This window comes from Protopterus annectens, chromosome 13.part0, assembly GCF_019279795.1.
Source record: "Protopterus annectens isolate FY-2018-M chromosome 13.part0, PAN1.0, whole genome shotgun sequence".
NCBI lineage: Eukaryota > Metazoa > Chordata > Ceratodontiformes > Protopteridae > Protopterus > Protopterus annectens.
This window is the reverse complement of record NC_056747.1, coordinates 709,437,092-709,464,210: the sequence shown is the minus strand read 5'-3', so window position 1 is coordinate 709,464,210 and position 27,119 is coordinate 709,437,092.

The following is a 27,119-nucleotide window of genomic DNA, read 5'->3' as shown; positions in this document are numbered from 1 at the left end:
AAACAAGATTTTGGAGTAACTGTCCATGCTGTTTCATCAAGGGGCCTCTGCTGCCACTTTAAAAGTTCAGTTGACTGCTATTTCGAACTTTCATGTAGGAGAGAACGGAGCGCCCATTATGGCTCATAGGCTTTGTAAAGCCTTCTTGAAAGGGTCTTTTCATCTTAGACCAGCAGTTAGGTTTCCTACAGCTCCTTGGAATCTGAATCTACTCTTATCCCAACTAATGTTACCACCCTTTGAACCAGCTTCTTCCTGTTCCTTAAAGTTCTTGTCCTGGAAAACTCTTTTCCTAGTAGCTATCACTTCAGCCAGACGAGTATCAGAACTTCAAGCTCTTTCCATTAAGCAGCCATATTTAATTTTTCACCCGGACAGGGTATCATTACGCACCAACCCTTCTTTCCTCCCTAAGGTTTGTTCAGTTAACAACATTAATCAGTCCATTGAGCTTCCCACATTTTTCAAAAACCACTCCAATAAGCTGGAATATATGTTGCACAAGATGGATGTTCATAGACAACTCAGATTCTACCTAGATAGAACTAAAGACCATAGAAAAGCAGACCAACTCTTTATAGCCTTTGCGGACAACAAAAAGGGCATGGCAGTGACGAAGCGTACTCTTTCCAAATGGCTAACTGATTGTATTACCTTCGTTTATTCTGCTTCTAATCAGAGTTTGCCCACCAAACCAAAGGGACAATGTTAAGTTGTCTATCTCGCCTTCATTCTTGCTGGATGGGTTCGGAGCCGACCTCGGCTCCGACTCGGCCACTCTAAAAGCTCGAGAGTTGGTTCCACCGGCTCGAGGCTCCCCTTATATCCCACAATGCTAGGCGAGAGTTACCTCAGATCTCGTTTGCCGCTACAGCTTCGAGGTTGGTTGTTTCTACCGGTTCCTGGTGAGTGCTATTTTTCTTGTAAAAATAACTCTTAAAACCCCTTTTAAGTTAATATTCTTACTTAGTTAGTGTAGGTTAGAAAACTTTATTCCCGACCCTAAATATTTTCCGTTTCTTTCCCCAAGAACCTTTGGTTCTTCCATTGGGCCTTTAGGCCTTCCCTTCCCTAGTGGAGTGTGTGTGTTTTTTGTACTTTATTCTAGTTTATTGTAGTTAAATACTAGTACTACTAATTTTATTGTGTTTCCCTGACAGGGTATAACTTGTGTGTTTGTGTGCGTGTTTGTGTACACCTGTCAGTCAAAAAATGTCTAAAGAAGCAAAGGTCTCCGGATTCAAGAAGTGTGATGCGTGCTGTCAGAAAATGTCTCTGACAGACGCTCACACTTCTTGTGTCTATTGTCTGGGGCCTTTGCACCTGCAGGACTCCTGTGCTGTGTGCCATGGCTTCAGCCCCAGGGTCCTGCAGGAAAGAAAAAATAAATTAATTCTTAGAGGCTTACTGAAGCCAGAGGATTCCCTGTCTGTTTCAACAGGGAAGCCCTCTAAGGCATCGAGGTCTTCGGCTCCGGCTTCTGAGCCGAGACCTCAGGTTGCTCAACCTTTGCCTTTATCGGCTCCGCTGGAGCCGATAAGTCTCAGTCCACAGTTTCTGTTCTCGCCCGGCCGGAGCCGAGGTTATTGAGTTCCCTGTCGGCTCCGACCAGACCTTCGGAGCCGACAACTAGGAAGAGGTCCAGGTCACCATCTCTTGGCTCCGTTCATTCGGCTCCAGGATCTCCCCTGCTGTCTGAACGGAGCCAAAGGTCTCACCCTCTAGGTCATCGAGGCTGCCGGATCATGACCTTCAGAGGGTAGTGAGTCGACTACTTAAGTCCGAGGCACTAGCCCAGATGCTTCAGAGCCCGACTCATCAGTCGGTGCGTGCCCCGATCCATCAACTCTTTCCACCTTAGACTCTTTTGAGTTCGGAGCCGGGTCGCCGGAACCGAGACTGTGATTACGCCGGGCCGATACAATTGTCTTCGGCTCCGTCGTCGGCTCCGTTTTCTTCTTTGGAAGAATCTCGGCGCGACTTCCCTCGCCGGCTCCGAGGGGTGAGTGGCATCGGACCCGAGTCCGACCCCCCTCTGCCTCTCAGTGCTTGGGCGCAGGTGAGTTCGGATCCGACATCGGCCTCGGAGCCATCACTGTCGGTGCCGACGGGGGTTCTTAGGTCCTCGGCGCGGGCACCTCTGTCTCTGCCTGACAGGGGTGCATTCGAGGTCATGCGGAGTGTGTTAGAGCCTGGCTCTACTCCACAGTTGGCTCCGTCCGCCCCTCCCTCTATGCTGCCTCAGGGTAAGTCGACTCACTCCCTCATCCCGGACCGCAGAGAGCCAGCTCCTCAGGAGCCCCCTGTGGGGATTTCATCCTCTTCCGAGGCCTCTCCTGATTTGGCAGAAGAGCCCCCTCGGAAAAGGAAGTGTAAGAGGAAACACATTGACTCACCTGAGTCTATCACGTCAGACACAGATTTGGATGATTCTGAGGGTTCCCCTGTTCCCCTTCTGAAGATGTCTCATTTGCAGACATTCTGGAGATCCTGAAACAGAGGAAATTGGCCAGCCCTCAACCCTTCGGAGGGCGAATCTGTGTATCTTGAGGCGTTGGCTCTCGTCCTTCCACCTCCTGGGTGTCCTTCCCTTGACCCCTCATGCAGGTGGTTGCTAAGAAGGCATGGACGGCTCCTGATTCAGTGGACCCCACTCCCAGGAGACCCTCTAAGTTCATCACAGCTCCAGCAGACAAGCAATTTTTAACAAAAGGAGTTTCTGTGGATGCTATGGTGGTAGCTGCTGCCACAAAGAAGGAACTGGCTGATCCTTCAGTACCTGTCCATCCACCTAACAAGGAATCTAGGTCCATGGATAGGTACGGGAAGCGGATGTTCTCCTCAGCGACATTTACCATGCGTTCGCTGAACTACCTGTGCCATTTCACTCATCTTCAAAGGGACTTGATCAAGGAAGCGAGTGAAATGCTAAAGGATCCTACAGCTGCGGGTTTCCAAGACAAGATGAACACGCAGCTGGCTACCCTTAATTCCATATCCAACTCCTCCATGCGCCTCCTTTCTTACGGCCGATGGAGCGAGCAGAGCCGCAGGGACAGGTGTGGCCTTACGTAGGCACGCCTGGATGCGGCTATGCAATTTTGGACCCTTTCAAGACGTCTTTCACGAACTCCCTTTGATGGATCATCTCTCTTTGGTCCTCAAGTGAAAGAAACCCTGACTAGGTGCGAGACTGATGGCAAGACCCTTTCTGCCGTCGGAGTCCGTTTCGACTCCTTCCAGGCCTTACCCCAAAGGCCAGAAGGGTGGAAAGATGTGGTTCCGTAAACAATCTCAAGGGACTTCCTGACGCACAGAGTCGTTTTCCTACCAAAGGCAGAGGTCGGAATAACAATGGTAGGCCTCGCCCTACGGGCACGGGGGGGTCCGCAGGACCAGGGCAATCCGGAAGCCTTCCTGACAAGCCCTTCCAGCACGCGTGAGGTGTTGCCCGACTGCCCATCTTCGGAGGCAGTCGCGGGAAGATTGTCACTGTACCCAGAAGCCTCGCTATCCCTGACTCAAGACAAATGGGTACAGTCCATCATTTCGAAGGCTATTCTATCCCCTTTCTTCGCTTCCAAATCAGTCAAAAAATCCCTTCCAGATGTTCCACCCTCAAAGGGATCTAGCAGCTTTGGAAATTTCAAAACTGCTTGCAAAAGAGCAATTCAGCCAGTGCCAGCAGACCAACAAGGATCCGGAATCTACTCAAGGTTCTTTTTAGTTCCAAAGAAAACAGGGGACTGGAGACCGATATTGGATCTCAGTGTCTTGAACAAATCAGTCAAGAAAACAAGATTTCGGATGGTCACGCTGCAATCCATTCTTCCCCTTTTGGGCAAAGGAAACTGGATGTGCTCTATAGACCTTCGGGATGCGTGCTATCACATAAAAATGAACAGACGCTCCAGAAGATTCCTCCGCTTCAGGCTGGGAACCAGTCATTTTCAGTTCAGGGCCTTGCCCTTTGGTCTCACCACTGCCCCCCGGGTGTTTACCAAATGCATGGCAGTGGTAGCTTCTCACCTGAGACGACAAGGATTCCAGGTGTTTCCATATTTGGACGACTGGCTCCTCACAGCTCCCACCAAGCATCTCCTTCTGATGGCCAGAGATTATACTTTTCGCGTTTGTCAAAAACTGGGTATTTCAATAAATTGCGAAAAGTCTGATGTTAAGTTGTCAATCTCGCCTTCATTCTTGCTTGATGGGTTCGGAGCCGATCCCTTGGCTCCGACTCGGCACTTGCTTTAGCTCGAGAACTCCTTTTACCAGCTCGAGGCAGCCCCATATCCCATGATGCAAGGCAGGAAGTACCCAGATCTCGTTTGCCGCTTCGCTTGGGAGGTCTTCTCTTTACCAGCTCCTGGTAAGTAGTTCACATTTGTGATATTTAAGCCCCTTTTTTAGTTAAAACTAATTTTTGATAGTTTATTTTTAATTTTAACCTTTTTCTGACAGAAATCCCTGTCTCTTTTAATTTTTAGTCAGTCAATTTTCCCTATCCCTTCCCCCCCCCTGTTAGGGTGTGTGTGTTGGTGTTTTTTACTAAATACCTCTTGGTATTAGTTTAATTTAATTTGACTGGTGTGTGTTTGTGTTGTGTTTTAGGCACCATGTCTAAGGAGAGGGTTTCAGGTTTTAAGAAGTGTGACTCGTGCTGTCAGAAGATGTCTCTGACAGACGGTCACACTTCTTGCCTGTACTGTTTGGGCCCTCTTCACCTGCAGGACTCCTGTGCTATTTGTCACTCCTTCAGCCAGAGAGTCCTGCAGGAGAGACGCAATAAGTTGATTCTCAGGGGTCTTCTTAAGCGGAGGCTCTCCGCCAAGTCGGCTCCACAAAAATCAACCAAAACTGCCAAGGCCCAGGCTTCTGTTTCTAAGCCTGCGGCCTCGGCTCCGACTTCGATAGAGTCGAGATCGGCCGGCTGGAGCCGATTCTGATCCACAAAGCTTCGCCGATGGCTATCGGTGCCGATCTTTGACCACTGTGGTGTCGGCCCGATCGGCTCCGACACCCACGCGAGTATCGGTGTCGGCTCCGATCGGCTCCGACACCCATGTGGCACAGGCATCGGTGTCGGCTCCGATCGGCTCCGACACCGTTACCTTGGTAGCTGTTTGTCCAAAAAAACGAGAATGAAGTAACGCCAATAAAGAGAATAAATTGCAGCTGCCCAAGAACCTCCACACTCACGATGTGCCTTAAGTACAAGATAAACACCACCAAAGCGTACCGAAAAATCTTTTATTGACCTAGGTTTCGTTCATCCACGAACTTCATCAGAATACATTCAAATAATCATTCATTGCGTATTTATATCATTTGACTCATTCTTAATTGATTAATTGTCTCAAATTCCCTCCTTTTTTATTTAACTAATTTAAAGGGGTAATGCTATATGTTGTTACAAAAACTTGCATCACATCATATTTATACATTCTTTACCTTGGTAGCTGTATCGGCTCCGGCTGGAGCCGATACATCGAGACGTTCTGCTGGCTCCGAGAAATCGGTGCCGACAGGATCAGTAGTATCGGCTCCGATGGCCCATTCCAGGAAGAGGTCGAGGTCTCCTTCCTTGGAGCCGATACTTTCGGCCCGCCTCTTCTATCGGAGCGGAGCCATCGGAGCCGATCTTCAAGGTCATCCAGGTTGTCAGATCATGACCTAGAGAGAGTGGTCAGTAGATTGCTCAAGTCACAGGTACTGGCCCAAATGCTACAGTCCGTCTCAGCAGGCGACTGTTGGTCCACACCCGTTACTGTTCCTCCTTCGACTCTACCCCAGAGTTTGGAGTTGGAGTCTTCGGCATGGTTACTGCTACGGCTGGAGGACGGATACCTCCTTCTGTCCCTTCAGCCCTACTCTTATCTCCTCTTCCTTAGAGGGATTCGTGGTCGGGCTTCCATGGTCTCCTCCGAGGGGTGAGTGGCATCGGACCCTTGTCCGAGCCCGCTCTTCCCTTGGAGCCTCGGCCTCAGTGAGCTCGGCTCCGACATCTGCCTCGAGACTTCCTTCGGTGGCCCCTGGAGTTCCTAGCTCTTGAGCGGGTTCTCTCGGACCTGCCTGGGAGGGAGCATTCGAGGTGATGAAGAGTGTACTGGCCACTGGTATCAGTCAGCAGTCTCTTCCCGTAGCTCCTCCCTCTATTGTACCTGTTGACATCTCTGCCACTTCTCTTGCTACAGGACCCAGAGATCCTCCGCCTCAGGTTTCCCCATTGAATTTCCTCTTCCGAGGATTCTCCTGATGTTTCGGGAGATCCTCCTAGGAAGAGGACTTGTAAGAGGAAGCATGTAGACTCCCTGAGTCTGTCACTTCGGATACTGACTTTGATGAGTCAGAGGGATCCCTAGATCCTCTGAGGATGTCTCCTTCTCAGACATCCTAGAACTTCTGAAACAGAGGGAAACTGGCCCACCAACAATCCCTCTGAGGATGAGTCAGTATACCTAGAGGCGTTTGGATCTCGGCCCTCCACCTCCTGGGTGTCTCCGCCTTCGACCCCTTATGCAGGTTATTGCACGAAGGCGTGGACAGCTCCTGACTCTGTAGAGCCAGTCCCTAGGAGGCCTTCTAAATTTATCACTGCCCCTAGTGACAAACAATTCCTTACCAAAGGTGTCCCGCTGATGCCATGGTGGTGGCTGCGGCCACCAAAAGGAACTTGCAGATCCTTCCGTGCCCGTCCATCCTCCTAATAAGGACTCTAGGACCATGGATAGGTGGCAAGCGGATGTTTTCCTCAGCGACCTTTGCTATGCTCGCTGAATTATCTTTGTCACTTCACCAGACTCCAGAGATATCCTGAAGGAGCTGGGAGAAGTAGTTCAGGATCCTACAGCTGCAGGGGCCCAAGAAAAGATTGCTTCGCAGCTAGGAACCCTCAATTCCATTGCTAACTCCTCCATGCGGCTAATATCTTATGCTGCGGATGGAGCAGTAGAGCCGCAGGCACAGGTGTGGCTCTTAGACGCCAAGCCTGGATGCGGCTATGTGATTTTGGATCCCTTTAAGGCGTCCTTCACAAATTCTCCCTTTGATGGGTCAGCTTTGTTTGGCCCTCAGGTGAAGGAGACCTTGACCAGGTGTGAGCAGGACGGCAAGACTCTTTCTGCTGTTGAGTCCGTTTTCCACCCCTTCTAGGCCTTATCCCAAAGGACAGAAGGGTGGGAAGATGTGGTTCCGTAAATCCCAAGGAGTCACGCTGATTCACGTGGTCAGTTTACCCCTAGAGGCAGAGGGGTAACAACAACAGATGCCGCTCTAGAGGCAGAGGGGTCCGAAGAACCAGGGCAACAGGGAGTCTCTTCCTGTGAAGCCCTTTCTGCTTCCCTCAGCTGTTGCCCGCCTCTCCCTCCTTCGAGGCAGTCGGGAAGATTATCACTGTACCCAGAAGCCTGGCATTCCCTCACTCAAGACAGATGGGTACAGTCGATCATATCCAAGGGTTACATAATTCCTTTCGAGGAAAGTCCCTTGCCCTCAAGTTCCCTTCCAGTTGTACCACCCGGTCTAAGGGACATTGGAGAGTTAGAAATCAAAACTACTGCAAAAGAGCCATTCAGCCAGTTACAATAGACCATTCAGAGCCGGAATCTACTCAAGGTTCTTTTGGTCCCCAAAAGACGGGAGACTGGAGACCAATATTGGATCTCAGCAGACTCAACAAGTCTGTGAGGAAGACAAGATTCCGAATGGTCACTCTTCAGTCAATTCTGCCCTTCTTACAGAAGGACAACTGGATGTGCTCAATAGATCTTCAGGAATCGTACTATCACATCAAAATTCACAGACGCTCCAGGAGATTTCTCCGCTTTCGGCTGGGGTCCAGTCATTTCCAGTTCAGAGCCCTGCCCTTTGGTCTCACTACAGCCCCCAGAGTGTTCACCAAATGCATGGCAGTGGTCACGGCTCACCTGAGACATCAAGGATTCCAGGTGTTTCCGTATCTCGACGACTGGCTCCTGTCAGCCACCACCAGGCATCAGCTTATACAAGCCAGGGATTACACAATAGACCTTTGTTCTCATTTGGGCATCTCAGTCAACTTGGAAAAGTCATCCTTATCGCCCTGCCAGTCTATTACCTTCATAGGCGCAAACTTAAACACTGTTCGGATGTCAGCTACCCTTACAGAACAAAGAGTTTCAGACATTCAGACTCATGTCAGGATCATTCTGGCCAGCAAGAAGGTACAGGCCAGAATGGTTCTAAAGGTATTAGGTCTCATGGCTGCGGCCATTACTCTTCTTCCCTGGCTCGATTCTACATGCGCCTCCTTCAGTGGATGCTGTTCACACAGTGGTCATACCAGCAACTCCCAATGCGTCACCAGATTCTGGTGACACAAACATGCAAAGAACATCTTGCTTGGTGGATCACATCGTCTCAGGTTCACCAAGGCAGGTGCTTTGTACCTCCGTCCCGATAGCCACTGTCACCACGGATGCCTCCCTGATCGGGTGGGGGTCATTATCAGGGCAGGATGGTTCATGGGACGTGGCAACCGCTCGAGTACCATCTGCACATAAATGTCCTGGAGATGAGAGCAGTGCTTTTAACGTTGCAAGCCCTCAACGACTTTCTTCCCGTAGGGACAATTGCAGTCCACACAGACAACATGTCTGTAGTTTGGTATATCAACAAACAGGGCGGAACCAAGTCCTACCCTTGTGTCGAGAAGCGCTCAGACTTTGGCAATGGGCGATCTCCTCTCATCGGTTTCTGGTAGCAACGCATATCCCTGGGAAAACCAACATTATAGCGGACAGATTGAGCAGAGCTATCCTCATGCCTCACGAGTGGTCTCTCAAGCAATCTATAGCGGAAGAGATTTTTCTGGAATGGGGTCGTCCATGTTGCGATCTTTTGCTACTCCCCAAAACAGCAAATGTCCAGACTTCTTCAGCCTCTTCCCTCTATCAGGCCATCCCCCCAGAGACGCTCTGACCCAGGATTGGCCCCAGGGACTTCTTTATGCCTTCCCTCTGATCCCTCAGGTGATCCAGAAAGCTACCGTTTGAGAGCCAAATTGATTCTCATTGCCCCTTACTGGCCTCGACAAGTTTGGTTCCCGTTCCTCCATCGTCACCTTTTGGTGCAGCCGTGGCATCTGGACCCAGTGCCAGATCTACTGATTCACCAATCCGGTCAGCTGCACCGGTCAATCCCTTCTCTCAACCTCACAGCATGGTTGCTCCACTTCCTTCCTTAGCCAGGCTTCCTTTGATCTCTAACCCAGTTAGAGATATCATAGTAGCTTCACTAAAATCCTCTACCAGGAGGATTTACACAAGCAAATGGAACGTTTCTCTTATTGGGCTAAGGCCCAAAATATTGATCCTTTTACTGCCCCTGTTCAGGCAGTTCTGGACTTCTTAGCAGAGATTTTTCATGCAGGCTCCTCTTCTTCAACAGTCAGAGTTCAGTTGGCTGCTATTTCTAATTTTCATGTCGGGATAGCAGATCATAATATTATGTCCCATAGGCTCTGCAGGGCCTTCTTGAAAGGAATTTTCCTACTAAAGCCTCCAATCAGGAATCCTCCTCCTCAGTGGGATCTAAATTTAGTGCTGACATCCTTGATTCTTCCCCTTCGAGCCAGCTGTTTCTTGTTCCCTGAAATATCTTTCTTGGAAAACGTTATTCCTAGTGGCTATTACATCTGCCAGGAGGGTGTCTGAACTTCATGCTCTTTCAGTTCGACCCCCCTATTTGAATTTTCACAAAGACAGAGTATCATTGAGAACTAATCCATCCATTTTACCCAAGGTCGCTTCAAAAACAATCTGAATCAATCCATTGATCTCCCGTATTTTTCCTAACTATTCAGATAGAGCTGAACAAAAGCCACATTATCTTGACGTCCACCGCCAGCCCAGATATTATTTGGACAGAACAAAAATTTAGAAAATCTGATCAACTTTTTGTTTCCTATGCGGATAATAAAAAGGCCTACCTGTTTCTAAAGTGACTTTGTCCAGATGGCTTTCTTCGGTCATCACTGAAATTTATACGATCAGGGGAAAACAGCTGTGCTCAAAACCTAAAGCACATTCAACTAGGAGTTTAGCTACTTCTACAGCTTTTCAAGCTAGACTGCCTTTGGACACTATTTGTGCAGCGCCACTTGGGCCACTCCTCACACTTTTGTTTCCCATTACAAATTGGACTTGGCCTCCAGGGACAGAGCCAGTTTTGGCTCTACAGTCCTCAAGAGTTTGTTCCATTGAGCCACCCAGGATAGAGGTGCTAGGACGCGGTCCCATCAAGCAAGAATGAAGGCGAGATTGACAACTTAACATTAAGAAGTTATGTACCTACCATAACGTTCCATGTTAGTTGTCTTCTCTTGCCTTCTTTCTTGCGACCCTCCCTCCTTCCCCCTGGCCTGGACAGACCTTGTATAAGAAACTATTATGCTAAAGACCATTCAGACCTGGTCCTTTTTCCATCTGTAAGTTTCTTCTTCCTTTGGGAAGTATTTTATGCTTGGTGTTATTGCCCTTTGTCAACAAACGAGATCTGGGTACTTCCTGCCTTGCATCATGGGATATGGGGCTGCCTCGAGCTGGTAAAAGGAGTTCTCGAGCTAAAGCAAGTGCCGAGTCGGAGCCGAGGGTTCGGCTCCGAACCCATCAAGCAAGAAAGAAGGCGAGAGAAGACAACTAACATGGAACGTTATGGTAGGTACATAACTTCTTATTTTGTCGCCTTGTCGTACTATTACCTACATAGGCGCAAATCTAGATACTATAAGCATGTCTGCAAGGCTAACACACCAAAGGATATCAGACATTCACAAATTGGTGTCACTCCTTCTCAACAACAACAGAATCAAAGCCAGGTTAGTTCTAAAGGTGTTGGGAATCATGGCAGCGGCCATACCTCTCCTTCCATTAGCCAGATACCACATGCGGATCCTTCAGTGGATGCTTTTTACTCAATGGTCATACCAGGAACTTCCAATGTCTCACACCATTGTGATCACGCAGGCGTGCAAAAAGCATCTCATGTGGTGGATGTCTTCCCCCCAGCTCCTGTTGGGAAGACCCTTTGTTCCACCTCCTCCGGTTGCTACACTGACAACGGATGCCTCCTGATCGGGTGGGGGGGCATTATCAGGGCAGGACAGTCCAGGGCACATGGCAACCAAACGAATGCCACTTGCACATAAATGTTCTGGAGATGAGAGCAGTGCTTTTAGCGTTGCAAGCCCTTCAAGACTCTCTTCCCTTGGGAACAATTGCAATCCAGACAGACAATATGTCTGTAGTGTGGTACATCAACAAACAAGGCGGAACCAGATCATACCCCTGTGTCGAGAAGCACTCAGACTGTGGCAATGGGCGATTTCTTCTCAGCGTTTTCTGATAGCAACGCACATCCCGGAAGTCCAATCACATTGCGGACAAGTTGAGCAGAGCTATTCTCATGCCTCACGAGTGGTCTCTGAAAGACTCTGTAGTGAGAGAAATTTTTCTCAAGTGGGGTCAGCCTTGCTGCGATCTTTTGCTACTCCCCAAAACAGCAAGTGCAGAGAATATTTCACTCTATTCCCTTTACCAGGCCAACCCAGCAGAGACGCTCTAGTCCAAGTTTGGCCCGGGACTTCTGTATGCATTCCCTCCTTTCCCACTGATCTCTCAAGTAATTCAGAAAGCTATCGCTCAGAAGGCATCCTTGATCCTCATTGCTCCTTACTGGCCTCGACAAGTGTGGTTCCCCTTTCTACATCGTTTTCTCTTGGGCGACCGTGGAATCTGGACCTAGTTCCAGATCTTTTGATCCATCAGTCGGGTCAGTTTCATCGCTCCCTCCCCTCTCTGAACCTCACTGCTTGGTTCCTCCAGTTCCAACCGTAGCCAGGCTTCCTCAATTATCCCACTCTGTTAGAGATATATTGATAGCTTCCCATAAATCTTCCACTCGAAAGATTTATTTGAGTAAGTGGAAACGCTTCTCATATTGGGCACAAGGGAAGGACATAGATCCTTTCACCGCTTCCATCCAACTAGTCCTTGATTTTCTAGCTGAACTCTTCCATGCAGATGCAGGTTCATCTCCATCTACACTTAAGGTTCAATTGGCAGCTATTTCTAACTTCCATGTGGGTATTTCTGAATCTGCCCTAATGTCCCACAAACTTTGCAAAGCCTTTTTGAAAGGAGTTTTTCTTCTCAGACCTCCTATAAGAAATCCTCCTTCTCCTTGGGACCTAAATTTAGTTCTTGCTTCTTTGATTCTTTCCCCTTTCGAACCTGCAGCTTCCTGTTCCTTGAAATTGTTATCATGGAAAACTCTCTTTCTGGTAGCTATTACATCAGCTAGAAGAGTTTCAGAACTTCAAGCACTCAGTTGTCGTCCTCCTTATCTTTTGTTTCATAAGGACAGAGTATCCTTATGAACTAACCCGTCCTTTTTGCCTAAGGTGGTCTCGATATCAAATCTAAACCAAAGCATTGACCTCCCTGTCTTTTTTCCAGAGTATTCCAATAGGTCTGAACAAAAATTACACTGCCTGGATGTTCATCGTCAATTGAGGTACTACTTGGATAGAACAAAACAATTCAGAAAATCTGATCAGCTGTTTGTCTCCTATCAAGGAAAGCAGAAAGGGACTTTCAGTTTCAAAGGTATCATTATCCAGATGGCTAACATCTTTGATTTCCCTGGTATATGAAATTAGACAACAAATATTGCCTAATAAACCTAAAGCCCATTCCACCAGAGCTTTGGCTACTTCTTTAGCCTTCCAAGACAGACTGCCTATTGACACCATTTGTGCAGCGGCTACTTGAGCTACTCCTCACACTTTTATTTCTCATTATAAGTTGGATTTAGCTTCTAGGCATAGAGCTAACTTTGGTTCCACTGTTCTCAGGAGTCTGTTCCGTTAGGCCACCCGGGACAAGGTGCAACGGACGGGGTCGCATCCAGCAAGAAAGAAGGCGAGATAGACAACTTAAGATAGAGAAGTTATGTTCTTACCATAACGCTTCCATGTTAGTTGTCTTCTTCTCGCTTCTTCTTGTCCCACCCTCCTTCCCCCGGCCTGGACAGACCTAGAGGAGTTGTGATTGTGACCTCTCTTTCTACCACCTCTTTCTTAGACATATGCTATTATGCATATTTCCTGGTTCAGGATGTAGGTCACCCTTCTTCTTCCTGTTGTTAGAGGTGGATTCTGTTTTACAGTTATACTGTTACTATTATAAGCTGGGGTTAGCTTACAAACGAGATCTGAGGTAACTCTCGCCTAGCATTGTGGGATATAAGGGGAGCCTCGAGCCGGTGGAACCAACTTTCGAGCTTTTAGAGTGGCCGAGTCGGAGCCGAGGTCGGCTCCGAACCCATCCAGCAAGAAGAAGGCGAGAAGAAGACAACTAACATGGAACGTTATGGTAAGAACATAACTTCTATTTCTACTAGATCAGTTTCTACGTCTTTGGCTCATGCGGCTCATCTGCCTTTGGACACTATTTGTGCAGCTGCCACTTGGTCTAAACCACATACGTTCATCACTCATTATAAAGTGGACAGGACTTCCAGGGACAGAGCATCTTTTGGTTCCACTGTGCTCAGGAACGTTCTTCCGTGAGTCACTCAGGGTAATGGAGCTAGGGACGCTACCCATGTGTAAGAACAAACGGCGAGATTGAACACTCTCACATAAAGAAGTTATGTCCTTACCATAACGTTCCATGTGGAGTGTTCATCTCGCCTTTGTTCTTACATTCACACCCTCCCACCCTCAGGTCTGGAAGAATGTTCGGTTTAGAAGTCTGGTCTGTTTGTCTCCCACTAGTGGTCTCTCTGTTGTTCTACTGGCTTGAGCTAGTTACGTTCCTTGTGTATACATATGTATTCTTTATAGGTGATTACATTGTTATTGCTGGATCTGGTGTTGTTTTTTGCAAACTAGATCTGAGGTAAAGGCAGAGGGGATTGTGGGAGGTAGGTTGGTCTCGAGCTTCTTCTGGATGCAAAGCTTTGCTAAGCGGCCGACTCGGAGCCGAGGATCGGCTCCGACACCCATGTGTAAGAACAAAGGCGAGATGAACACTCCACATGGAACGTTATGGTAAGGACATAACTTATTTTTTTGTGCTATTACCCTGTGTTATAACCACCGCAATAAAGCAATTCCAGACAGGGTCAATGCTCACTTTACTGAGACTTCCAAGATGGCTGCACATTGAGTAACAGTTTGATTCTAGCTCTCCCAGTGTGAAAACAGAAACTCAGCAGAGAAGGCTATTGTATTTTTATGTTTCTGGGTAAATTTCAGTAACTGGCAACTAAGTGCACTGCCTGGATGCCAGGAAAAAATAAATACAGAGGACATGAAGATACATTAACTCCATAAGGTGAGAAAAAAATCTGACTGGGAAAAGTACTGCAGCTGTTCAGCAAAAAGCAGTGCAAGCTTCAGACATAACTTTAAGTAACCTATAGGAAAGCATAAGACAACTGCACACAGACCTGGTTAAAATAAATGAAACACTGATGGAGTATATCAACTCAAACAATAAAAGTCTAGGAAAAGTGGAAGAAACTTTAAATGATATTTAGATGAGGTGATAAAACTGCAAAAAATCAGAGCTTGAAATGAAGAAAAGGCTGGCTGAATATGAGACTGCTCAAGAAGAGATGTTTCAAAAGTAATAGAATTAAAGGACAGAGCACATAGGGAAAGTCTGAGATTTTCAGTTGTAGCAGAGAAGCTGGAAGGAACAAACTGTATTAATTTTATGGAAGTACAAATAAGCAACTAGACGGTATTCCACAGCAGGAGTTGTTAGTTTAAAGAACATATTGTGTGTATTCTCCAAACCTGGGTATGAGAAAGCAACCTAGACCTTTAATAGTAAAGATGCAATCCTACTAGCAGAAGGAGTTGATTCTGACAAAACTGTGGCAAAAGGACAAAGGACTAAAAGTGTGAGACAGTGTTTGTGCAGCATGATTACTCATAGTGCACCAGGGCAGAAGAGGAGTAAATTTATTTCACTATTCAGGGAATGTCGAAAAGTAGACATGAGATTCAAATTGCTCTACCCAGCTATCTTCAAAATATTCTTCCATGTAGGGGACAAAATCATTTTTTATGAAGTACATGCTAAAAAAGAAACACAAAAGTTTGTCCAACAAAAAGTGATCTGTGAAACAGAAGGAAATTTTGCTTGTTCTTCTGGTAATAAAGACCACAGAGAGACTGTGCCAGTGAAACCTTTACCAATCTTTCAACGGAAAATGTTGGAGAGAAGGAAGGGAGCATGAAAGTTGACTAAAGAATCGGGAGTATGTTGGAAATGATGCAGAGACAGGATTTGGGAGATTGAGATGAACAGGAATAAAAGTAGTAACTTGGAAATTGATAAATGTGGGACTGCAAACCAATACTTATATTTGTGATATATGACAGTACAAGAAAATATGGAAATATTGGACTTTTTGACTTGGTCGAATGTGTGGGGGACTCTAAAGTATATGCCTTACTTCAAGTCATTAATATTCGGAAAAATACTTAGGGGAAGGGAAGAGGAGGAAGAAAGTTAACTGTCAGTAAAACTTTTTTCATAATAGTATTATTTTTGTGTCCCTATTAGCTCATCGAAAATTCAGTTCAGCAAACGACATTTTCGGTGCAGTTACATCGAACATACCATTCGTCGAAATGTTCATACTGAGTTTGTAGTACAGTGAAAATCGGAAAATTTGCCTTTTCATCACTGTAGTGCAAACTTGGAGTTAGCATATATAATTAGCAGGGGTGTGGGGGATGCAGCCCCCCCCCCCACAAGCGTGGCATTCGATGAATGGCATTTCCAATGAATGCTGTTCATTGAAGTGAGTTTTCACTGATTTAATGTAGACCCTTGTTTTTATAGTGTATGATTTTCTTTGCATGTTATAAGGTAAAGTTTTCTCAGTTGTTCTTAAATGTAATGGGGACACTATTGTAAACAGGTGCTCTGTTTTTTTTGTTTTGTTTTATTTTTTGTTATTATCCCTTCTCTCTTTCTCCTTGTTTAGTTTTAAGAAATGTAGGCACTGCAATGTAACAAAAGTCTGGTCAAAAGAGCATGACAAAAAATGAATGCTTTTTCTCATTCTTGCATGGAGAAATAACTGGATTAAGGTCTTTAGCATGATCTAATAACATGTTTTAAGTGAAAGCAAGTAAATGAAAAATAATATTGAACATTATAAAGCTTTTTCTAGCAAATGAATGTATGCTTAGTACCAGTTTTGTATCTGGTCCTCATGTCTCCATGGAGATAATCTGATAAATGGAAACTGGCTACAATCTGATAAAGAGAAATCGTCCAGAAAACCTGAGAACTTGGCTAGGAGATAATGTTCTCTGAAAGCATTCAGGGGTTCTTCCAGCTGGGAGAGCTATAAAGATAAGACAAAACCAGACAGCACTTGGTAGAAGCACAGGCTGCACCATGCATCTTAGCATGGATACCTTTTCTTTTATGTTAACTCAAGTCTGTAAGTGTGGTTGTCAGGTTGGGACATTTGTTCCTATTAGGAAGTCAAAACTTCAATATTTGAAGATGTACATAGTTTTGTGTGTTAGTGTTAAGTTAATAGGTTTTAGCATGGTATTAATGGTATTTTTTGAGGGCTTTCAATAAACCAAAAAGTTTTGTAAGACGTGACATAGGCTGAAATGGATATGATAAGAAACAATGGTATAAAAGTTCAACCTGCCAAACAGTGTATGTATGTAACACAAAAGCTGGAACTAGACATTTAACCAAAAAAACTGTTGTACGTAAAAGGTGGGAATAATAACTTTAAGACTGTGATGCTTTCTGTAACATCTTTAAATGTCAGTGGTCTCACAGATAAATACAAAAAAAAAGAAAGAGTAGTGAACTACATTAAAAAATGTAGAGTGCAAATAGCTATGGTACATGAGACACACTTGGAAAGAACTGTGAATTTGATAAAGATTTGTAGGATGTTTTTTCATTGGAATACCTGGGACAAAGGAAAAGAGTAGTATTTATATTAATTGCAAGAGGAGCTCCAATAGTGATAGAAGAGGATAAAAATTAATAATGGCAGATTTGTAGTACTAAGAGGCTAGTGGCAAGGGAGGAGGATTACAATGGCATGTATTTATATTCCATCTAAAACTGCTATAATGAAGTTTAAGAAAATTCTGGGAGAAATAATCAGCTTTCAGCAAGGAATATTACTTATAGGTGGGGACAGGAATTTGATTTTTGCATAAGTGAAGATGTGTCTGGGGATCTAGAAGGGAAAGTATAACAAAAGGAGGGTACAGTTTTGAAGAAATGTATGAACATATTTGGCATTGAAGATGTGAATTCAGTATGAAGATTTGGAGTGAATTTATATATTATTCCCCAAGATACAAAACTGGGCTAGGCTAGACAGAATTTACATTTCACAGGACATGTGCATTTAATTGAAGGTTTTGAAATGTACCCAATAACTGTTTCAGATCATACACTAATAATAACTAAACAAAAAACACAGGGTAATGAAATAAAAATGAGACACTGGTACTTCCTCACGTATCTGTTGAGAGAAATTTAAGGAATGGTACTGGAAATTATTCATGAGCAATTATTGCACTTTTTTACTGCCTGCCACCTACTTTTATACTGTATTTATTTATTTACTGTGTACTAAACTACACTGTTATACTGCAGTTGCCTGCTACACTGTGCCTGTAAAACTGAATTTTATGCGGTTTTCACTGTTTAGCAAGCTTTTTTGTTGTTTCCACTGTTTTAAGTATTTACTGGTATATTTTTTTAACTTTTTTAAAGCTATCTGTTCTCCCTGCTCTGGTTTTCCCACCAAACAGTACTTAATTAACTGATATGTTAACTGAATTTTTCAGTGTCACACTGATATTTTTCTGCTGTGTTAAATATTCTCTAGTGCTTTTAACTGAAACTAGGGTAGCTAGTAGCTGTAGCATAGTCCAGATCCAGGCCTGATGCTTCTGGAACTGTTTGTAGTGGTTTGTTTGTTCTGAGCACATTTTCCAAGCCATCTTGGATTGGAAGGGGCCTATCTGCACTTTTGTGAGAGAATTCTGTTTGATTGGCACCTGACTGGTAAATGAAGCTGTGCTAGGGCTTGGAATAAGCACTCTCATTGGTCCTTTAGAATTTTGTTAAAGTTTTTTTTTTCCAAGTTTTAGCTTCTGCTATTTAGGCCCTCTATCTGAGCAGGTTTCTGCATGTTTGCACGTGGTGCAGCACCACGCACTACTGCACAATTGTACGCTAAATCCGGACAGTTAAATTTAACAAGTTTTCCCTTAAAACCCAGGAAGAAATATCCATCTGCCGAGCTCCTCCATGATCGTTTCTGAAAAGCCACCCCTAGTGATAACAGTCTTCAACCTAGCATTATGGACAGTTCTCCTGCCAACCTTGTTGACCTGGGTCTCTTGAAGCAGTGTAGCAATTACTCATGTACACAGACAACCCTCTACTAATAACACAGTCTAGTACAGAGTGCGAAAGATGTATTTACACCAAGAATCTAGAATTCATGCTTTCTCTCACTCAAAACAGTAACACAGAGTAGGTTGTCAGCTCGCCCACCACTACATATTCGCATAGTACCACTGCTTATACACATACTACACATCAAACATGTAAATCCAAATATGTGGAAGTTCTTTTGAAAAACGTACAGAAACACCAGAGACCTCCAAAATACAAATTCTGCTACAGCTAACACAGTCTCCACAACATTCATGAGACACAGCAATATCAGTGTCTCACCCACCAAGCCTGTAAGGTTAGACACTCAAAAAGTTTTCTTATCATTGGAGACTCACTAGTGAGACACACAGATGTCCCACTCACCAGGTTGGACAAGGAGAAAGTCACGATCAGCTGCCTGTCCAGTGTCAGGATTCGCCAAATCACGCATGCACTCAGGTCTCAGCAACAAACCGTTATGAGTCTGTCATAGTTCATGTTGGTGTGAATGACCTGAGCCGTACCTCACTGGACTATATGAAGACAGACATGGTTGAGCTGTCTATGTGTCCCAGGCAGGTATGTCCCTAGCCTTGAGCAGCATACTACCCTCACCTAGAATGATGACACACTATAAACATACAATGATTGATTTCAATAATTGGCGGTTTGCATCCGGTACCCGTAGGCTTTTGGCTGCTGGCAAAGGCCTCCCCCATAGTGCCATTTTTAGGCAAATTCTCAAAAATAACATTACCGACATGAAATTAGCCAATCAGAACAAAATAAGGGTCATGCTGCTAAATGCAAGGAGCATAAACCAAAAACTGCACTCCCTGGAAGCACTTCTGTCACTAGAAGATGTAGATGTCTGTGCAGTCACAGAAACCTGGTTTAAGGCCTCAGAGAGTATCCTAGCCCTGCAAGACTACAATGCCTTCCACACCTTTAGACCATAAATGAACATGTGAAAACCAAAGGAGACAGTGTTTCAATCTGTATTAGAGATAAATTCACCTCATGTTTAGTTAGACTGTACAACTCCATGGAGTTACTCCAGGTCCAGGTTATAATGGATAAGACCCCCATTCAAGTTTTAGCCAGTTATAGATCCCTCTCCATGGGTCAGAACACCCATGAAGTCTACTTAACCAAACTGAAGACGATACAAATTTTACCGAACACATTGGTTATGGGGGATTTCAATTATCCCACCATCAACTGGGAAACCTACTCTAGCCCAAACTCACAAGCACAAAAGTTCCTTGACTTTGTGAATTCAAATTTGCTGGAGTAAAATGTCTATACCATGACAAGAGGAACAAATATTCTAGATCTGGTCCTCACCATGTCAAACAGGTGCACTGTTGTAACTGTTGGACCCTCATTAGTTCAAACTGACGGAAAATCAGTCGCCTTTGAACTGACATGAACACCAAAACTCACAAAGGGTGAAATCAGATGAAAAAACTTCACCAAGGGAAACTAGGTGAAGGTATAAATGCATTCCAACCCAACCCCAAATTGAAAGTGGCAACTACGCTGAAGCTTACACTAAAGCCCTGTACAAACACTTGCATAAGTGTAAAAACTCAGCTGTACCAGACAGAATCATAACCAGAGCCCCAAGTAAAATCAAACTGCCGTGGTGGACAGCCAGCATCAACAAACACTATAATAAATGCAAAAAGTTGCTGTTGAAGAAAACAAAGACAAGGACCCAGCAATGGAAAAGCACCCTCCTAAGCCTTAACAACCAAATAAGACAACTTGTCATAGCTTCCAAGAGCTACTTCGAGGGAAACCTATGAATTACTGCCAAAGATAACCATAAGGTCTTTTACGGCTATGTATGTAACCTAAAGGGTAGGACCCAAGCATGTGCAGAACTGGTGGCCAATGGTATCACACACACTGACCCCACAGAGATAGTGAACCTGCTAGCAGATAGGTTTGGTGAAACTTTCACTCCCTTATCCCCTTCTAACTTACAACAAACCCTCCCCCAAAGTCCCCCCCTCACCTTACATATCTGAAGAGCAGGCCTCAAAGCCTTGTCCAAGGCAAAGAACATGGCCTCTATGAGACCAGATGACATCCCAGGCTGTCTTCTAAACAGGCTAAAACATGAATTGGCATCACCACTAAGTCCCCTTTTCAATCTTAACCTAACCACAGGCTTTGTTCCTGCAAAAGAGAGAACAGCTACAGTTATTCCCCTCCACAAAGGTGGCCTAGCAACAGACTCAGGGAATTACAGACCCATAAGACTGACCAGCCTCATCTGTAAGGCCATGTAATGTATCATTATGGACCTCTTAAATTAAGACACAGGTGACCTCTAAACCCTGGATCCAAACCAATTTGGCTTCGTGAAGGGCAGATCCTGCCTGTTAAATCTGGTGGATTTCTTTGAAAGTGTGATCAAGGCCATTAATGAGGGAAAATCTTTGCACACAGCATACCTCGACTTGGCAAAGGCTTTTGACACAATCCCACATTCAGGCATTACCGATAAACTTAGCAAGCTAAATGTAAACTCCTCCGTTGTAAGATGGGTTGTCAACTGGCTTACAAACAAGACACACTATCAAAGTGGGTGACTCCACATCAACCAGACTTGTTACCAGCAGGGTGCCACAGAGGTCAGTACTGGGCCTCCTACTGTTTGATATATACTTCTCAGACGTTAAAGTCAAAACTAAAGAATTGTGGCTGTCCAAGTTTGCAGACGACTGCAAACTAGGTGCAATCATTGAATCCCCTAATGATGTCAGTATACTCTAGGATGGTCTCACACAGACCACCGACTGGTGTATTAGTCACGGTCTCAAACTGAATACAAAGAAATGCATCATCATGCCCTTCAGCACAAAGAATGTCCCTTCACACTATCAAATAAATAACAATACCCTAAGTACCCATGAAGTGGTAAGGGACTTGGGATCATAGGTTGAGCGCGAATTTAACTTTGACCACCGTGTGTCTACCGTTGTAAGAAAAGCTTTCCATGTAGCTCACTTGATTAGTAAAGGTATCACCTCCAACGTAAAAGAAGTTATAACCCCTCTATAAAAACTGTCTTTCGGCTTTTCCTGGTTAGGGGTCGCCACAGCAGCTTTCCAGTCCGCTTATGTTTGGCAGTGATTTTTAGGGTGTCAAGTTGCCAGTCCGGCGCCCAACCTTCAATGAAGGAACACCCACACACTCACGCACCTACCTACATGTCTTTAAATTCACTCGACTGCAGGGAGGACATGTAGACTCCGTACAGAAGGCACTCCAGCCGAGAATCAAACCGGAGAACCTCTTGCTGTGAGGCGACAACGCTAATCGCAGCCACTTTATAACCCCCCCCCCATACTCAGCACTTATCCAGCCCATAATTGAGCATAATACCCAATTCGGTATGTACCATACTAAGCACCTACAGCAATTAGGGAGACCTCAGAGGTTTTCTAACAAAGAAGATCAAGGGCCTCCAGCTTGTGCCTTACATGGACCGACTAAAATCCCTGTCACTATACCCTATACGGTATAGACTTCTTAGGGGAGACTTATGTCTGGCCTGCAGAGCAACCCAAGACCCAAACCTAATGAACTTATTGCATATCCGTAAATCAAACAGGTCTAGGGCCACCCGTTCCAGGGACTTAAATATGGCCTGAGACTTAAATAGGACATGCTACAGGGACAGATTTATTTCCCAGCAACTTCCACATCTTCGGAACAGGCTACCAATTCATGTGAAACAGAGTACCTCTAGGACACTGTTCAAGAGGAACCTGGATCAGTGGATGGGGCACCATAAATTCTTACTGGAGATAGCACCCACAATCCTCCTGGACATGGGCAGTCATCACTAAATGCAATCTTGGGTATTGACTAGTACCTCTACAGTATTACATTGAGTTGAAACGGCTACACTTAAAATGACCTCCAGGTCGATAGCCTAATAATCTCCTATGATCCTATGAAAATATAGGTAGGGAGTGAGATAAAATTAAAGTGGAGTTTTAAAATAGGGTGGAAATAAAAGAAATGGAGATATGATTAAGAAGTGAAAAGACATATTTAAAGAAACTAACAGATGTTAAAGTATTGCACAATGGGGGGAATCTCTCAGAACAAGAAAAGAAGCAACTGCAGAATGCTAAAGAGAAAAAAAGAGATTATCGCAATAATATGCACGAGTTTAGAAAGACTGCTGTTAAGGAAATGTTTTTTTGATAATTCTAGAGCACAAAAGCTTTTAGCACAATGACTCAGGCAACAGAAAGCAGAAAGGGCTGTTCCTAAGCTTAGGGAGTCTATAACGAGGAAGGTAACGAGATCCTACAGAGGTATTAGAAATATTTTAGAAATTCTGTGGAAGTTTGTATAAAGCAGAGAAATATGGAAATCAAGAAAAAATGTAAGCGGAAATGTTTATGGACTAATTAAATATGCCAAGGTTAGAGGCAGATAAACCTCAATTGCTAACAGTTAGGATAGGAGGAGATGAGATAAAATGGTGATGTATACAGGAAAGTCCACAGGAATATATGGTATTCCTGTGGCAGTTTGGAAGCTAGGAAGGAAAAACTGATAAAGATATGTAAGGTTTTGTTTAACAGTATTTTAAGAGGAAGAGAAGTACCAGCATCCTGGAAGAAAGTGGTGGTATCTATAATACATAAAGACGGTAAAGATCTATCAGATCCAGATACATACAGGCCTATTTCAATACTAAATCACGATTATAAAGTGTTTGTCTATAATGGCTAAAAGAATGGCAAAAGTAATGCCAAAACTGATAGATAAGGATCAATGTGGTTTTGTTGATGGGAGGCAGACATTTGACAACATTAACAGAACACTGATGATCCAGAGGAAAGCAGAATGTAAGAAAATACCATTGTTGTTGGTGGGTCTTGATGCAGGGAAAGCATTTCACAGAGTAATATGGGACTTTATGAGCAGGGCAGTGAAAGCATTTGCATTCCCTAATAAAATTATAAGGTTGATTAGGATGATATTTGAAGGGAATGAGAGGTGAAAATTAGAGTGTGTGGGGTCCTCTCTGATAATTTCTGCTTTAGAAGAGGAAGCAGGCAGGGGTGTCCTAGTTCCCCTTTGTTATTTGCATTATATTTAGAACCCCTGGCAAAGAAAATAAGGGACTCAGAAATTCAAGGATATAATTGGTATGATAGTCAAGAAAAGCTGGCTGTATTTGCAGATGATATCATTTTATACCCGACAAAACCAGAAAAAAACATTGCAGTGTTGTGGAACATTTTGAGACAGTTTCAAATCTTTTCAGGATACAAAATTAATAAAGCTAAAACAAAGGCAATAGCGGTAAATTATGTACCCACACATGAATTGGTTCAGCAATATCTGTATTTATGGGGACATGATAAAATGAAGTATTTATGAGTATGGATTAAAAAAGATTCTGGTGTGGCAGCTAAGGATATGTTGGAAGAGAGACTAAAGATAATACAAAAACTGAGAAATTGGAAGCTCTGTTATATGGATATGGATAGTAAGATACAAGCAGTTAAAGAATAACAACGGGATTCTGTTATTAAATGCTCGACTTCTCTGCCCTTTTTCTCCCTATTTATTTTCCCTGCTATGAATAAACAACAATACTGCATTTTAAATATTTTAAATCAACTAATGTTATGTAGTCCGATCTCGCAGTAATTCTTGCTGGATGGGTTCGGCTCCAACTCAGCCGATACTAAAGCACGAGAGCTTTTACTGGCTCAAGGCTAACCCCTATCCCATGGTGCATCATGGCAATTTCCCAGATCTCATTTGCTGCAAAAGCTTCGAGCTGGTCTCCTTACTGGCTCGTTGGCTAAGTAGAAGATTTTTTGATAAATCTTGATGTTAAGTTGTCATTCTCGCCTTCATTCTTGCTGGATGGGGTGGGTTCGGAGCCGATCCTCGGCTCCGACAAGGCCTATACTATAGCTCGAGAGCTATTTTTACCGGCTCGAGGCAGCCCTATATCCCACAATACCATGCGCTAACTCCCCAGATCTCATTTGCCACTTCGCTGCGAGGTTGCGTTTTTACCGGCTCAGGTCAGTGTAAACATTTTTTTCTTTTCGTGAGGACTTTTAAAAATTTAAGGTTAGTTTTCCCTATCTGTTTATTATCTTACCCTTAAAAGCTTATTAACAGTTTTTGTTAAGCCCCCCCCCCCCCTTTAGTCAAATTGATAAACGGGCCTTCGGGCTTTAGTTTTTCTATAGTTATCCCTATAGTTTGCCCTTATTGAGTGGGTGTGTGTCTGTTTTCCTAGTCAGCCCTTTAACTTCTCCCCTTGTGTGAGTGTTTGAGTGAGTTGTGTGTGCTGACTGTGTTAGATTGTTAGTGTCCACTATAATGTCCAAAGACACTAAAATCTCAGGATTCAAGAAGTGTGACTCGTGCTGTCAGAAGATGTCTCTGACAGACGGTCACACTTCTTGCGTTTATTGCCTGGGACCCTTGCACCTGCAGGACTCTTGTTCCGTTTGTCACAGATTTAGTCCAAGAGTCCTGCAGGAGCGCCGCAATAAGCTAATTTTGAGGGGCTTATTGAAGCCTGATGACTCCCCGTCTAAGTCTGGCTCTGGGAAGTCGTCCAAGCCCGCCAAGCCCTCGGCTCAAGTTCTTGAGTCGATGGCTGGTGGAACCGAAAGTGCTCCGACATCGGCTCCAGTCGGATCCGATGCGAGCAAGACTTTGCCCGCTCCGAAACCCGTATCGGAGCCGACAACAGCGTGCAAGCGCTCTAGGTCACCCTCCGTAGAGTCCATTAATTCGGCTCCAGGATCGCCCTTATTGTCAGAGCGGAGTCATAGGACTCATTTCTCCAGGTCTTCCATGCTGTCCGACCATGTCATTGAGAGGGTGGTCAGTAGACTCCTCAAGTCTCAGGCACTGGCCCAAATACTCCAAAGCCCATCTAACCAGACTGTGGCTCCCTCGGTGCTAATTTCGATTCCTCCTCTGACTCTTCAGTTGAGCTTGGAGCCGGAGTTTGTCGGAACTGGGACCTTACCCACGTCAGAGCCGATACTACCACCTTCGGCCCCGGTGTCGTCAGCTCCGACCTCTTCATTGGTGCCGTCTGTGGAGAGGTCCGGGCACCGGGACTCCATCGTCGGCTCCGAGGGGGCGAGTGGCATCGGACCCTTGTCCGACCCCGTTCCCCCTCTCGTAGCATCGGCGCTGGTTAGTTCGGCCCCGATATCATTCTCGGAGCCTTCTCTGTCGGCGCCGGGAGCGGTCCTGGTATCCTCGGAGCCAGGACTTTCTTCTGTGCCTGATAGGGGAGCCTTTGAGGTGATGAGGAGCATGCTGTATCCGGTGTCCGCTCCAAGGTTGGTTCCTTCAGCTCCTCCCTCTACAGTGCCTGTTACAGTCTCTGGTCATCCTCTGGCAATTGATAGCAGAGATCCAAAGCATAGGGTACCCACTTTGGGTGTCTCTTCTTCATCCGAGGCCTCCCCTGAAGCTTCAGGGGAAGCCCCTAGGAAAAGTAAGTGCAAGAGGAAGGACGTAGACTCTCCCGAGTCTCTCACTTCGGACACCGACTTGGATGAGTCGGAGGGTTCCCCGAGATCCCCCTCTGAGGATGTCTCCTTTTCAGACATCCTAGAGATCCTGAAACAGAGGGGGAATTGGTCCACCCTCAAACCCTCCGAGGACGAGTTGGTTTACCTTGACGCTTTTGGGTCTCGCCCTTCCACCTTCTGAGTGTCCCCTCCTTTCGACCCACTGATGGAAGTAGTGGCCAGAAAGATGTGGGCAGCTCCTGAATCGATGGAACCTACCCCTAGGAGGCCTTCTAAATTTATTTCTGCTCCAGTAGACAAACCATTTCTGACCAAAGGTGTATCGGTAGATGCTATGGTGGTAGCAGCCGCCACTAAGAAGGAATTAGCTGATCCTTCTGTACCTGTTCATCCTCCTAATAAAGAGTCCAGGACTATGGACAGGTATGGTAAGCAGACATTTGCTTCAGCGACCTTTGCCATGCGGTCGCTGAACTATTTATGTCATTTCACCCGCCTTCCGAGAGATTTGCTCAAAGAACTGGGTGAAACCATACAGGATCCTTTGGCTGCGGGGTATCAGGACAAGATTAACTCCCAGCTGGCTACCCTGAATTCCATTGCCAACTCCTCCATGCGGCTTATCTCTTATGCAGCCGATGGAGCGAGTAGGGCCGCAGGCACAGGTGTTGCGTTAAGACGTTACGCCTGGATGCAACTCTGTAATTTTGCTGATCCCTTCAAGGCGTCCTTCACCAACACTCCCTTTGATGGTTCAGAGTTGTTTGGACCTCAGGTGAAGAATACCCTCACCAGGTGCGAGCAAGATGGTAAGACTCTCTCTGCCGTGGGAGTCCACTTTTCCACACCATCTAGTCCATACCCTAAAGGTCAGAAGGGTGGAAAGATGTGGTTCCGCAAACCACAGGGAGTCACGCCTGCCGCACGTGGTGAACTTCCCCCCAGAGGCAGAGGGGGGAACAATAATAGACGCCGCCCCAGGGGCACAGGGGGTCCACAGAACCAGGGTTCCAGGGAATCCTTCCCTGACCAACCCTTTCAGCATCCCTGAGAA